The 14887-nt window shown below is 43.3% G+C and overlaps 1 protein-coding gene across 2 annotated transcripts in view; it reads left to right on the plus strand.

Moving 5' to 3' along the window:
* TMEM150C (transmembrane protein 150C) overlaps window positions 1–14887 on the plus strand; it is a 101637-nt gene that overhangs the window by 1460 nt on the left and 85290 nt on the right. The window lies entirely within an intron of this gene.

A 14887-nucleotide genomic window follows, 5' to 3' on the forward strand; every position in this document is an offset into this window, starting at 1 on the left:
CTTTTCTGCTGTCCTTTTCTGTGTTTGTTTCTATGATACTGACCCTAGTCGGTGATGTAGTAACAGGGCCGGCCTTTGGGTAGGGCAAGCTGGACGGTTGCCCAGGGCATCATGCGATGAGGTGGCACCTCAGGTGCAGCCAGCACCATCCATTGGGCTGTTAAACTGGTGGGCCGGGCAGCAGCAGTGATCAGAAGTGCTCAGTATGAGGCTTGAGGAGGCAAAGCCTGGTGGATCGGGTGTGCCTCCATGCCCCCTTTGCCATGTGCATGGCTGGCAGGAGGAGGGGTGTTCCTCTGTCGTGCTGGGCCAGTCTTGTAATCTGAAGTGTGAGATTATGGGTGCTTGCAGCAGCTCAAACCGCAGGACTAGCCCCGTGCAGCAGAGGAAGCTGATGCAGTACTAAATGTTACTTCTGCCATCTGTGGTGGGGCCCGAAGAAGAGCTGGGAAATACAGCCATGGTGGTGATGGGAAGATTGAAAGTACAGGGAATCAGTGGCACAGAGCAGGAGACCTGCATCATATGGGCTAATGGACAGAGAGTGAGGGAGGTGGAGACTGTGTGTGGGGGGACAGGGAGAGAGAGGGAGGACTAGGAGTTGGGGCCATGACATGAGAGAGGATCCGGGATTGGGAGGAAGGGAAAGTGGGATAAGACTGGAACAGAGAGGGAGAGAGGACCATATTTGGGTGGAGTGAAGATTGAGAGTGTACAGGGGCTTGGGAGTAGGGGGAGCCAGAGAATGAGGACATGGCAATGGAGGGAGCAGAAAGGGAAGATGAAGCAAGAGAGAGAACTTGAAATGGCAGAAGACAGGGATTGGAGCCAGCGTGCATGACAGAGAAGGAACTTGAGTTGGTGAGGTGATGAGAGGCAAAATAAAGTAGATGAAGGATAGGGTGAGTACAGAGGGTAGAAATGGGGGGTCTAGGGAATGGATGAAAGACAGATGGGGAAATAGGAGATTGAGGAAGGGGAGGAGATGAGCTGGGAAAACTGGGAGATAGAATGCTGGTAGGTGCACAAGAGATGAAAATATGGAAATGTGAGGAGTTGGAAGGACAATTGGGCTGAGAGATAGAAAGGCAGGATGGAGAGAGTTGAGGGAGGATGCAAAACAAAAGGTACAGAGAAATGGCAAGGAGAGAGAGGTAAAGAGACGGGTATAAGAAAGCTTGAAGGAGGATGGTTGGAGAGAGTCAGCTTGGGGATGTTGGGGGATGAGGGTAGGGGTGTAAGGACAATAGAGTCAGATATTTGGAGAGTGCAGAGCGGGAGATGGAGGGCTGACAGAGGACAGGGCTAGATTTCAGATTTTGGTGCCCATAGGCAGGTCTGGAGAGCCGGGGGGTGGGGTTAGATGAAGTGCCATAGCAGCAGCCCTTTTGTACAGGCTCCTCTTCAGCAAGGGTATTTAGTGACTTTCAAAATGTGGTGCCCTAGGTGGTTGCCTGTGTCTGAATCTGGGCCTGACAGAGGGCAATGGTAGGGAGAATTAGGGAGGTGAAAAGCGTGGGGCAGAGAGAACTGGAGAAGGGAGGAGGGCATGTTGAAATCTAACTATGAGTGAACAGAGAGGCCGAGAAATGAGATGAAAGGAAAAGATTAGTGTCGGACAGATGAAAAAGTGAGAGTTTGTATGCTAATGCCAGAAGTCTAAGAAGTAAGATGGGAGAACTAGAATGTATAGCAGTAAATGATGACATAGACTTAATTGGCATCTCAGAGACATGGTGGAAAGAGGACAACCAATGGGACAGTGCTATACCGGGGTACAAATTATATCGCAATGACAGAGAGGAGCAGTCGGGAGGAGGTGTGGCGCTTTATGTCCGGGATGGCATAGAGTCCAACAGGATAAACATCCTGCATGAGACTAAATACAAAATTGAATCTTTATGGGTAGAAATCCCTTGTGTATCAGGGAAGACTACAGTGATAGGGGTATACTACCGTCCACCTGGTCAAGATGGTGAGATGGACAGTGAAATGCTAAGAGAAATTAGGGAAGCTAACCAAATTGGTAGTGCAGTAATAATGGGAGACTTCAATTACCCCAATATAGACTGGGTAAATGTATCATCGGGTCACGCTAGAGAGATAACGTTCCTGGATGGAATAAATGATAGCTTTATGGAGCAATTGGTTCAGGAACCGACAAGAGAGGGAGCAATTTTAGATCTAATTCTCAGTGGAGCACAGGACTTGGTGAGAGAGGTAACGGTGGTGGGGCCACTTGGCAATAGTGATCATAATATGATCAAATTTGATTTAATGACTGGAAAAGGAACAGTGTGCAAATCCAAGGCTCTCGTGCTAAACTTTCAAAAGGGAAACTTTGATAAAATGAGAAAAATTGTTAGAAAAAAACTGAAAGGAGCAGCTACAAAAGTAAAAAATGTCCAAGAGGCGTGGTCATTGTTAAAAAATACCATTCTAGAAGCACAGTCCAGATGTATTCCACACATTAAGAAAGGTGGAAAGAAGGCAAAACGATTACCGGCATGGTTAAAAGGGGAGGTGAAAGAAGCTATTTTAGCCAAAAGATCTTCATTCAAAAATTGGAAGAAGGATCCAACAGAAGAAAATAGGATAAAGCATAAACATTGGCAAGTTAAATGTAAGACATTGATAAGACAGGCTAAGAGAGAATTTGAAAAGAAGTTGGCTGTAGAGGCAAAAACTCACAGTAAAAACTTTTTTAAATATATCCGAAGCAGAAAGCCTGTGAGGGAGTCAGTTGGACCGTTAGATGATCGAGGGGTTAAAGGGGTACTTAGAGAAGATAAGGCCATCGCGGAAAGATTAAATGATTTCTTTGCTTCGGTGTTTACTGAAGAGGATGTTGGGGAGGTACCCGTAATGGAGAAGGTTTTCATGGGTAATGATTCAGATGGACTGAATCAAATCACGGTGAACCTAGAAGATGTGGTAGGCCTGATTGACAAACTGAAGAGTAGTAAATCACCTGGACCGGATGGTATACACCCCAGAGTTCTGAAGGAACTAAAAAATGAAATTTCAGACCTATTAGTAAAAATTTGTAACTTATCATTAAAATCATCCATTGTACCTGAAGACTGGAGGATAGCAAATGTAACCCCAATATTTAAAAAGGGCTCCAGGGGCGATCCGGGAAACTACAGACCGGTTAGCCTGACTTCAGTGCCAGGAAAAATAGTGGAAAGTGTTATAAACATCAAAATCACAGAACATATAGAAAGACATGGTTTAATGGAACAAAGTCAGCATGGCTTTACCCAGGGCAAGTCTTGCCTCACAAATCTGCTTCACTTTTTTGAAGGAGTTAATAAACATGTGGATAAAGGTGAACCGGTAGATATAGTATACTTGGATTTTCAGAAGGCGTTTGACAAAGTTCCTCATGAGAGGCTTCTAGGAAAAGTAAAAAGTCATGGGATAGGTGGCGATGTCCTTTCGTGGATTGCAAACTGGCTAAAAGACAGGAAACAGAGAGTAGGATTAAATGGGCAATTTTCTCAGTGGAAGGGAGTGGACAGTGGAGTACCTCAGGGTTCTGTGTTGGGACCCTTACTGTTCAATATATTTATAAATGATCTGGAAAGAAATACGACGAGTGAGATAATCAAATTTGCAGATGACACAAAATTGTGCAGAGTAGTTAAATCACAAGCAGATTGTGATAAATTGCAGGAAGACCTTGTGAGACTGGAAAATTGGGCATCCAAATGGCAGATGAAATTTAATGTGGATAAGTGCAAGGTGATGCATATAGGGAAAAATAACCCATGCTATAATTACACGATGTTGGGTTCCATATTAGGTGCTACAACCCAAGAAAGAGATCTAGGTGTCATAGTGGATAACACATTGAAATCGTCGGTTCAGTGTGCTGCGGCAGTCAAAAAAGCAAACAGAATGTTGGGAATTATTAGAAAAGGAATGATGAATAAAACGGAAAATGTCATAATGCCTCTGTATCACTCCATGGTGAGACCGCACCTTGAATACTGTGTACAATTCTGGTCGCCGCATCTCAAAAAAGATATAATTGCGATGGAGAAGGTACAGAGAAGGGCTACCAAAATGATAAGGGGAATGGAACAACTCCCCTATGAGGAAAGACTAAAGAGGTTAGGACTTTTCAGCTTGGAGAAGAGACGACTGAGGGGGGATATGATAGAGGTGTTTAAAATCATGAGAGGTCTAGAACGGGTAGATGTGAATCGGTTATTTACTCTTTCGGATAGTAGAAGGACTAGGGGACACTCCATGAAGTTAGCATGGGGCACATTTAAAACTAATCGGAGAAAGTTCTTTTTTACTCAACGCACAATTAAACTCTGGAATTTGTTGCCAGAGAATGTGGTTCGTGCAGTTAGTATAGCTGTGTTTAAAAAGGGATTGGATAAGTTCTTGGAGGAGAAGTCCATTACCTGCTATTAAGTTCACTTAGAGAATAGCCACTGCCATTAGCAATGGTTACATGGAATAGACTTAGTTTTTGGGTACTTGCCAGGTTCTTATGGCCTGGATTGGCCACTGTTGGAAACAGGATGCTGGGCTTGATGGACCCTTGGTCTGACCCAGTATGGCATTTTCTTATGTTCTTATGTTCTTAACCAGAGGAGAAGAAACTGAAAATGAAAAAAAAAAAGGCACTGAAAAAATAAGATGCTCAGATAACAGAGATAGAAGAGCATTTTATTTAGTGACTGTATTATGTTGGCTTTGGGAAATGCACATCTCTGATGTCCTTATATTTTGCACAGTACAGGAAGAAGTGCAATTTCTCTTTCTCTTTCTCCAGTGCTGCACTGCATGCCGACTCTGGCTTCTTGAGGCTTCCAGTTCAGTTTGTTGTCTGCATTTTTCTATTTCTAATTTGTGGCCCCTCATTGTGTATGAGATGAGGGTCCGTATATGTTCTGCGCGTGTGGCAGAAGTGAAGTATTTTACTGGATTTAAGATCCTGTGCAGGGACCTGTAATTTATTCTGCTTTCCCCAGTAGGAGTTGTATTGGTGTTCTGGGGCCCAGTGTAATATTTGCAGTGATTCCTTTCATAAGTAGGATTTTTTTTTGCTGTTTGAATCCTGGCAGATTAGGCTGTTTTGGGGATGACAAATTTGTTCTATAAGTTTGGAATGTTTTTTTCTTTTTTAATTAGGGTTTTGTGTTATTTCGAAAGTGCCTGGTGGTGGAGAATTCTGCGTTGCTTTTACTAAGGTGATTCCAGCATTTGTATCTTATGTGCATTACAAGAACGTCTAAAGGAAGAAAAGGAAGAGCGTGCCTGGAAGGGTGGTGGGGGAAGGAGGCGAGAGGACCTGGAGGCAAGGGGATGAAAGTGGGAGGGAATGCTTGGAGGGAGGAGAGTTGAGGGACAGAGATAGAGAATGCCTATAGGGAGGACTGTCTCTTATGTGTTGTTTGCTATGGAAGAGTTAAGTACTAGGCGGAGAATGGGGGGGGGGAAAAGTTCTGGAAGGAGGGGCAGTGGGGAGAGAATGGATGAGGAGAGAGAGAATGCCAGTAGGGAGGGAGAAGGGGGGAGAATGATTGAGGGGGGGGGGGGGGGGGCGCGCGCCATCAACAGTTTTTGCCCAGGGTGCCATTTGCTATAGAGCCGGCTTTGAAAATGGGGCAAAACTTCTTGGGTGGTTGTGAGTGAAGGTTCATGGCACCAGAATGCCAGCACTCGCCCTGAGCTGGAAGAAAAACAGAGAAAGGAGGAACTTACTGGACTTTCAGAAAAAAAAAGGAGAGGATGTCGAAAACACCTTGATCATCCGAAATTCTTTTCTTACAAACAGGCTCACGTGGCAGTTCTGGTGGGAAACTCTACGCCAGGGTTTCCCTAACTGCTCCTGAAGATCCCCCACAGCCAGTGTGAGTTGCTGGGACAGCCACATTCAATGAGCATAAACTCAATTTGTGAATAGTGCACTCTCCTGTGCGCGTAATTCACTGTCTTTCTGGACAGGAGCGGTAGCTGTCAGCGAGTTTGATAGCCGACGCTCAATTTTGCTGGTGTCGGTTCTCAAACCTGCTGACGCCCACGGGTTCAGAAACCGGATGCTGGCAAAATCGAGTGTTCAGTTTTCGAGCCGCGGGCCGATTTAAAATTTTATTTTTTTTAAATTATTTTTAACTTTTAGGACCTCTGACTTAATATCTCCATGATATTAAGTTGGAGGGTGCACAGAAAAGCAATTTACTTAGCGGGTATAACTAATAGCGCCCGCAACATGCATTTGCATGTTGCGGGCGCTATTAGTTTCGGGGGGGGGGGGGGTTGGACGTGCGTTTTTGACGCGCTATTACCCCTTATTCAGTAAGGGGTAATAGCACGTCGAAAACGCATGTCCAAACGCGGGTTAACAGTGCGTTCCGACGGAGCAACTGTACTGTATCGACCTGTATGTGAACTTGTTAGGAAAGGAGTTGTTTTCAACTGGTTGGTGGTGCATTTCAGATCCCTGTTCATTGCTCCTGCACAGCTGCTATGTCACCATTTGGAAAATGTGCACTGCCTGAAGTCCTGAGCACCTCATGATGGGTCCTGAGGGAAGGTCAGAGGCAGCTTGAGAGAGCTCCCCCCGTCCCCTGTAACAAGTTTAGGATTTTGCCACCCCTTGGCATTGTTGGAACTGTGTTGCACCCCCCCCCCCATTGGACAGCAAGTGGTTGACGACACAGCCCCACAGGTTACTGTGGAAGCTAAGGAGTATATTCTGTGGCCAAAAGTTGAGAATTCTGAAACACATTTGACAGATGTTTCCATCTTTTATATTATATGATAAACCTTGTGTCACGGTCGGTGACCCTAGGACTGTCCTCTGTCAGCTGATTGTCCTCTGTCAGCTGATTGACTCAGCCTAGCAGGGGAACCCACTAGGCCCACACCGTCAGTACGTGGACACGCTTGGGGACTGGGTCTAGTCTTCACCCTTACCAACCCATTTCCTGCAGGTTGGGTTTGTGGGCTGGCAGGACTTAGATGAGGTCCCAAGGAGCAAGGAAGATCCAAGAAGAGGCCAGTAGTCAGAATTGGCAGCATGTAGTAGAGTCGTATTCCAGGCAGCGGTCAGGGCAGGCAGCATTCAGGCAGAGCCAAATAACAAGCAGAAGTCAAACACGAGATGTCAGACCAAGAGAGACGAGGGTAAAGATAAAGGAAGGAGACAGGAGGGAACACGGCTAGGGGCATCGGACAGGGAAGGAACAGGAGACAGAGGCAAGGACTGGAATCACGAGCAGGATCAGGAGCACAGGAGGCAGAAACAGGGTAGGGACAGCAGACGCAGCAACGCACACTGCATAGCAGGGAGACCTGTTGCTGATGTGCTGGCTGGTAGCAGAGGACTTCCTTATATACTCATGCAGGATGTGATGTCATCAGCCAGTGCCATAGGAAGTCCTGGCTGGAGGACCTATAAAAGGAGTTCAAAGCTACTGGAAGTTCAGTCATGTTCTTTGGATGCAGCATGATACCTGAGGCACTTTTAGATTAGAGGTGAGGGGCGTTACATCTTGCTTGTACCTGTATAATTTATTTTTCTTTTATTGGGTGAGGAAAAGGGATCTCAAGTATATATGTACAGGGAGAAGATCTCAAGGATGGGGAGAGGAAGGGAGGAGGAAAAGGTGAAGTACTGGGGATGAGGAGAGAGGATGGGAGATGTGGAAGACTGAGGGTGGGGGGGACATCAGGAATCTGGGATGGAAGAGGGAGGGAATGCTGGGGTTGAGGACGGGGAGGCGAGAGTAGGTGGGGTTGGGGGTTGGTTCCAGGAGCCTGGGAGAAGGGTGAGGAAGAAGGATTGGAGGCTCCTGGATTGGGTGGGATAAGATCCAAGGAGAGAGGATGTTGATTGCAGTGAGGGGTGTGGGAGGTGAGGAAGAAGTCCCCTTTTGCTCTCTGGTCCTGTTCTCCCTTGCATCCCCTCTCTAATTTCTTACCCACTGGCACAGACCTACTCAATATCCCTAGCACCTATCCCTTCTCTCTTACACACAAAAACACTGCCTCCCTCCCCATTACCTTCTGCCTAATACACAGATATACAGCATATAGCTGCTAGCTGATCTGCGCTCATCCCCCGGTGATCCCCCACTCAATCCTTCCTAACCTCTCCAAAATGGACCCTTTGCTCTGTCTGCTCTTGGCTCAACCCCTCCTCTCCTGTTCACTGAACATTGCCTGGGAGGGGAGGATCTGGATAGGAAGCAGAGAGCTACCACCTAGAGTTTTGTTGCCTTAGGCACAGGCCTAGTTGAGTCTATTGGCAAAATCCAGGCTTGTTGGTCCGTCCCCCCCCAAAACACAGACCTCCTGTTCATTCATTTCTTTTTCATATGCATGCTTCTGTGTGTTTGTTTGTTTTTTTATTCAGTTTTTGCCAAAACGTTTATAGCATAAGCGCGGCAGCAGCATATTAAATTTCAATTTATGCAGGGTCTGTTGGAAGGCCAAGTGGCAGCGCTGCATGCTGTCAGTAAGAAATGAACCCGTCTTCTGCATGGCAGGTTGACTGAAAGTAGGGATGCGTTCACAGCCCTCTGGAGGGAAGGATTTCCAGGCATCTCGTGCTCAGAGGGGTTAAAAGTAGGGAGTCAGTCCCTGGCTAGTTATGAAGGAAGGCTCTTGGTATTGCAGCCCCAGCTGGGATGGATTTCTATTGAGCTGAAAATCTAAAGGGCCAGGACTAAATTGCCAGGTCATTAAAAAAAAAAAAAAAAAAAATTTGTAAATGTCCATATTAACCGACTCCAGTGCAAAGCTACTGCTAATCCGTAAACTAATCCATCTGTAAGCACTGTAGGATTTATAGTGGTTTCATAATGAAAAAAGCAGACATAGAAAAGCCAGACTTGGATGGGAGAGAAAATAACTTTGTTTACATGGCAGCTGCTAAAGAAACACAAAATACAGTCCACTACACAGCAACTGGAATGCGTATTATCACAAAGTGAAACCCTGTTACCCATACCTCTCTTATTCTAAATCAAGCAAGCAACCTTAATTCTTGATGAAGTAAAGGAGAACTTTCAGCTTGAGCATTGTGTGTGTGACGGCCATCCTACAGTGATAAGTGACTTTCAGCAACCTGACTCTCCTGTAACAATGGTTCAGATATAGGGATCACGAAGAGCAAATCGGGGGATATCTCTTTCCAGTTCATTTTTGGATTTTATATTTTTCAGTACCTCAACTTTGTATTGGGTAGGTTACTGCTGGGGAAATTCTGTGCCAAAAAATTGAAAATTCTGCACACGCATTCTGTAAATGCAGCAAAATTCTGCACATTTATTTGCCAAAATAACACAGTATTTTTGCAAGTCATCATCCTACATTTCAGTGCAATCCAGAATTTTCATTTAAATAATAGTACAGAAAACAGAGCCTTCACATTTTTCTCACTTAGTGATATCCTGGCAGAAAGTATCAAAACTGTACAGAGAATGTTTACCTTCTTCATTTGAGAATGAATTACTCTTCTTTGTGAGCCCAGCAATACTCACCTTCAGTGACACTAGACTCATCTGCCAGCAGTTGCTGTCACCCCTCTACCTGTCCCTGGCAACTTGGCTCCTCTGCCAGCAGTTGCTGCTGCTGGCAGAGGAGCCAAGTTTGCAGGGACCTCTGCAGTTGCTGCCACCCCTCCTCCTTCCCTCCCCCCTTCCTCTTCCCTTCTCCTTTCCCCATCCCCTCCCCCCTCCTCTCTCATATTAACCTAAGATATGCCATAGTGAGTCAGACCAAGAATCCGTCAAGCCCAGTATTGTCTCCAACAGTGGCTAATCCAAGTCACAAGTACCTGGCAAGTATTCAGACATTAAATAGATTCCATGCTACTAAAGCTGGCAGCAAGCAGTGGCTATTCCATATTGATTAATAGCAGTTTATGGACTTCTCCTCCAGGAACTTATTCAAACTTTTTTTAAACCCGGATACACCATCTGCCTTAACCACATCATCTGGCAATGAATTCCAGAGCTTAATTGTGAATTGAGTGAGAACATTTTCTCCTATATGTTTTAAATGTGCTACTTGCTTGCTTCATGGAGTGCCCCTAGCCATTGTATTATCTGAGAGTAAATAACCCTTTCACATTTACCTGTTAAAGACCTTTCATGATTTTATAGACCTCTATCATATCCCCCCTCAGTCTTCTCTTCTCCAAGCTGAACAGACCTAACCTCTTTAGCTTTTCGTAATAGGGGAGCCGTTCCATGTCCTTTATCATTTTGGTCGCCTTTCTGTGTACATTTTCCAGTGCAAATATATATGTTTTGAGATGCAGCGAACAGAATTGCACACAGTATTCAAGGTGCGGTCTAACCATTGAGCGATACAGAGGCATTATGACATCCTCTGTTTTATTTACTATTCCCTTCCTAATAATTCCTAACATTCTGTTTGTTTTTTGATCACCACAACACACTGAGCCGACAATTTCAATGTTATATCAACTATGATGCCTAGATCTTTTTCCTGGGTGGTAGCTCCTAAAATGGAACCTAACATCATGTAACTACAGCAAGGGTTTTTTTTTCCTTATATGCAACATCTAGCACTTGTCCACATTAAATTTCATCTGCCTTTTGGATGCCCAATCTTCCAGCCTCGCAAGGTCCTCTTGCAAGGTATCACAATCCGCTTGTGATTTAACTACTCTGAATCATTTTGTATATCTGCAAATTTGATAACTTCACTCGTCGTATTCTTTCCCAGATCATTTATAAATATATTGAAAAGCACCAGTCCAAGTTCAGATCCCTGAGGCAATCCACTGTTTACCCTTTTCCACTGAGAAAATTGACCATTTAATCGTACTCTCTATTTCCTGTCTTTTAACCAGTTTGTAATCCATGAAAGGACATCGCCTCCTATCCCATTATATTTTAGTTTTCTTAGAAACTTCTCATGAGGGACTTTGTCAAACGCCTTCTGAAAATCCAAATATATTATATCTACCGGTTCACCTTTATCCACATGTTTATTAACCCCTTCAAAAAAATGAAGCAGATTTGTGAGGCAAGACTTCCCTTGGGTAAATTCAAGTTGACTGTGTTCCATTAAACCATGTCTTTCTATATGTTCTGTGATTTTGATGTTTAGAACACTTTCCACTATTTTTCCTGGCACTGAAGTCAGGCTCATTGATCTATAGTTTCCCTGATCACCCCTGGGCCCTTTTTAAATATTGGGGTTTACATTAGCCACCCTCCAGTCTTCAGATACAATGGATGATTTTAATGATAGATTAAAAATTTTAACTAATAGATCTGATATTTCATTTTTGAATTCCTTCAGAACCCTAGGATGCAAATCATCCAGTCCAGGTGATTTGCTACTCTTTAGTTTGTCTATCCGGCCTACTACATCTTCCAGGTTCACAGTGATTTGGTTCAGTTCATCTGACTCATCACCCCTGAAAACCATCTCTGGAACTGATATCTCCCCAACATCCTCATTAGTAAACACAGAAGCATTTAGACTTTCTGCAATGGCCTTATCTTCCCTAAGAGCCCCTTTAACCCCTCGGTCATCTAACGGTCCAACAGACTCCCTCATAGGTTTCTTGCTTCGGATATAGTTTTAAAGTTTTTATTATGAGTTTTTGCCTCTACAGCCAACTTCATTTCAAATTCTCTCTTCGCCTATCTTATCAATATTTTACACTTAATTTGACAATGCTTATGTTTTTTCCTATTTTCTTCAGATGGATCCTTCTTCTAATATTTGAAGGATGTTTTTGTTGCTAAAATAGCCTCTTTCACCTCACCTTTTAACCATGCCGGTAATAATTTGCCTTGCTTGCACCTAATGCGTGGAATACATCTGGACTACGTGTCTATGATTGTATTTTTAAACAATGTCCATGCCTGTTGGACACTTTTAACCTTTGCAGTTGCAAATTCTGGCTGAATTCTTAATCTTCAATTCACTATCTGGTTTGATTACCTTTTGTTTTAGATATATGGATTTTGAAATATCAAGATTATTTAGAGACTACACTTTGGAGGAAACAGACTAACATCTCTTGATGTTCAATAGTTATCCTCGAAAATTGAGAATGAATTTACAGATTAGCTATGGCTTAGACAAGTACCCTTGGCTGTTATGGATTTTAAATATTAATCACAGGAGTTGGCGCAAAGACTTTTGCGTTGTGGCTATACGGTGGGCAGAGAGATGCAATTTATTTGCTAATTGACAATTGTTATTTACTTTCAGACAGAGCAGCTAAAATCTCCTCTATTTACATAAACAATGGCAAGTTCTTTCTCTGCATTTCTGTTATTGCCTCATATTGTATTCTCTAGAGGATGTAATGTTAAGGATATAGTTGTTGGATCTTGTCTGCCAGAATTTACATTGTCTGAGAATATTTTGGAACTTGGCCATTGGACATGTGGGTCCTACGCTTTGTGCATCTGCCCTTTCAGGCAAGGAGTGGAAACATCTAGTGGCAAGAGAGTGATTTTGAAACTTCAGATGGACTGTAACTCTGCTTGCGGGGTCTGTTTGATTCAGTATCCTTGTGATCTGGTGTATGTGGAGTGCATTAAATGTGCTGTAAAAGCGTGTCTTATGCAACATTGGTGCTGCATGAAGCACCTTTAGTTTCACATTGCATTCAGGTGTATCATGAATTTTCGGAATTTAAAATGGACTGTTACATCAAATTCTACCCTGTGCTCTGGGTGGAGATTCTGTTGCTTATTTAAATTTTTGCGTTGCTGCTGTGCAACCTAACAATCTTAATGAGGAGCTGGAATAGCATTCTTTGCTTTAATTGTTTAGGCCGGGACCAAGTTCAGTGTTCCACGCAGTGACGAATATACTGTAACTTTACATGTTACATGTTTCCTGCTGTAGAACAAGCCACTGTACAAAATGGTGATCGAGAGGGCGGTGATGTGATGCTGAAATATCCAGAGCAAGTTTATTAAGTCCCCCTGAGACAGAAGGTATTTAAATATGGAGCCATGTTGGGGTAGGATTATGTCAATCAGCTAAGTTTTTTTGTTTTTTATGTGCAATAGTTATTTGAAAAAATGGACTGAATTTATGTTGGAGTGATGGTTATAGCCATTTACACTACAAGTAATGAGTTGATCTCCTCTGGTTTTTGATACAGTTACCCTCCTTGTTTAGTCAATATATTTTGATTTATTATTCATTAGGATTTTTTGTTACTACAATTTTATACAATTCCTTTGCTGAGCAGACACAACATCCAATATAGGACAAACCTGTTTGTGGGTTATGGTGATGAGTCATTGTCGCAGAGTTTTATTAAGGGGGTTTGGTATATTTCTTTAAGGGGAGTGTTGTGAAGGAGAACCACAAGAGGAAGTTTCTTTGGGTTAATAGAAGGTGGTGGTCAGAGCAGGAAAGAGTTCTTTTCTTTTAAATCTTTGCTTTTGTTCTTCCTGTAGCAGAGTTCTGAGAATTGAATTGAGAACTCCACAGCTCCTAGGAGAGCAGCTGGTCTATTCAGTCCAGCCAAGGCATGGGAGACCAGTAAATGGTTACTGGGCTCCTGGTGGTGTCTGGTGGCAACCCAGGAGGATTCTGGGCCACACCAATCTTGTGAGCACCTTTTGGAAAATGGGTGAGGTTATTGATGGGACTATGACCGAGAAGAATTCTGTTTGGAGATGCGAGTACTGAGACTTCTGCTATTGTTTTGGGAGGAAGGATTATTTTATTGGCGATGTTGCTGTTATTGCTGGAAGACCTTGTGAAACCCTTATTAATTCAGTGGATTTTTAACTCTTGATTTCTGGAAACCCCAGAAATAACTTTTTTTTTTTTTTGTTAGTGTGAGATCCTCCTTTATCCCAAGGTGTGGGTTCGTGAGAGGCATCTTTCAGTGAAAGAAGAATGGAATCTGAAGGTTCTTGATGTAATGAGGTGCAGTCAAAGGGGATCAGAAACAGAAAACTAAGAACCAAAGTACGGGACTTATTTCCTGTCCAGCTTGATAAATTCTACCCTTGCCTCTGTGCCAGATCCACTACACAATCTGCATGTGCATTTTTCTTTTTCTTACCCCACTGAGGACTATGCTTGGCTCTCAGACAGGCATCAGACACCCAGGGCCAGAGAAAGCAGGAATTAGGCCCGTGCCACTAAGAAAAGTAGGCCCCTATGTAAGGTTCTGATGTGATACTTAATAAGAGAAATCGTTTTCTAAATTTCCCAAATAATTTATATTTATTTAAGAAGGCTTTACGAGCTTTTTTATTAGCAAATTCTTCAATTACAATTGAAATTTTTATTTATACATGTTACAAATAGATATATTTTAGCTTTTTTTTACATTTTGCCCAACAAAAGTAGGCCCCTTGAACATTGTAGGCCCTAGCCAAATGGCCATGCTGGCACCCCCTCTCTCCTGGAGTGCCTCTCTCCTTTAATATGCCCCGAAAGAGGGTTTTATATATATAAGGTGATAACTTTTTATTGTTGAGAGCTAATACTCTCTTCCTCAGGTCAAAATAGTTTGAGCAAAAGATAGCATTACCAAGAAAAGGAAGTGAATCATAAAAGGCATCCCATGGAAAGGGGGGGGGGGGAGGGCAAGGGTGATTTTGATGGATGATCAGAAGATGACAGGCAGTAAAATTTTATGGCTCATAATGTGTCCTTTCAAGTCCCTTTTTTGGCAGTTCCAAAGTGTCTGATCATTTGGACCTCAAAAGATTTTTATATTTCTGGATTTTAAAACATTTTCTTTTTAATTATTCTGATCATAACACCATTGATTCAGTAGGTTGGTTCCGAAAAGTGCTCCCGCATGAAGGTGATGCTTTTGTCTTCCCTGTGGTATTTGTGTGAATTGACTCTAGCCTTTAACATTTGGCCTGCCTCTTCACTGTAG

The sequence above is a fragment of the Rhinatrema bivittatum genome, chromosome 1, assembly GCF_901001135.1.
Source record: "Rhinatrema bivittatum chromosome 1, aRhiBiv1.1, whole genome shotgun sequence".
NCBI classification, from domain to species: domain Eukaryota; kingdom Metazoa; phylum Chordata; class Amphibia; order Gymnophiona; family Rhinatrematidae; genus Rhinatrema; species Rhinatrema bivittatum.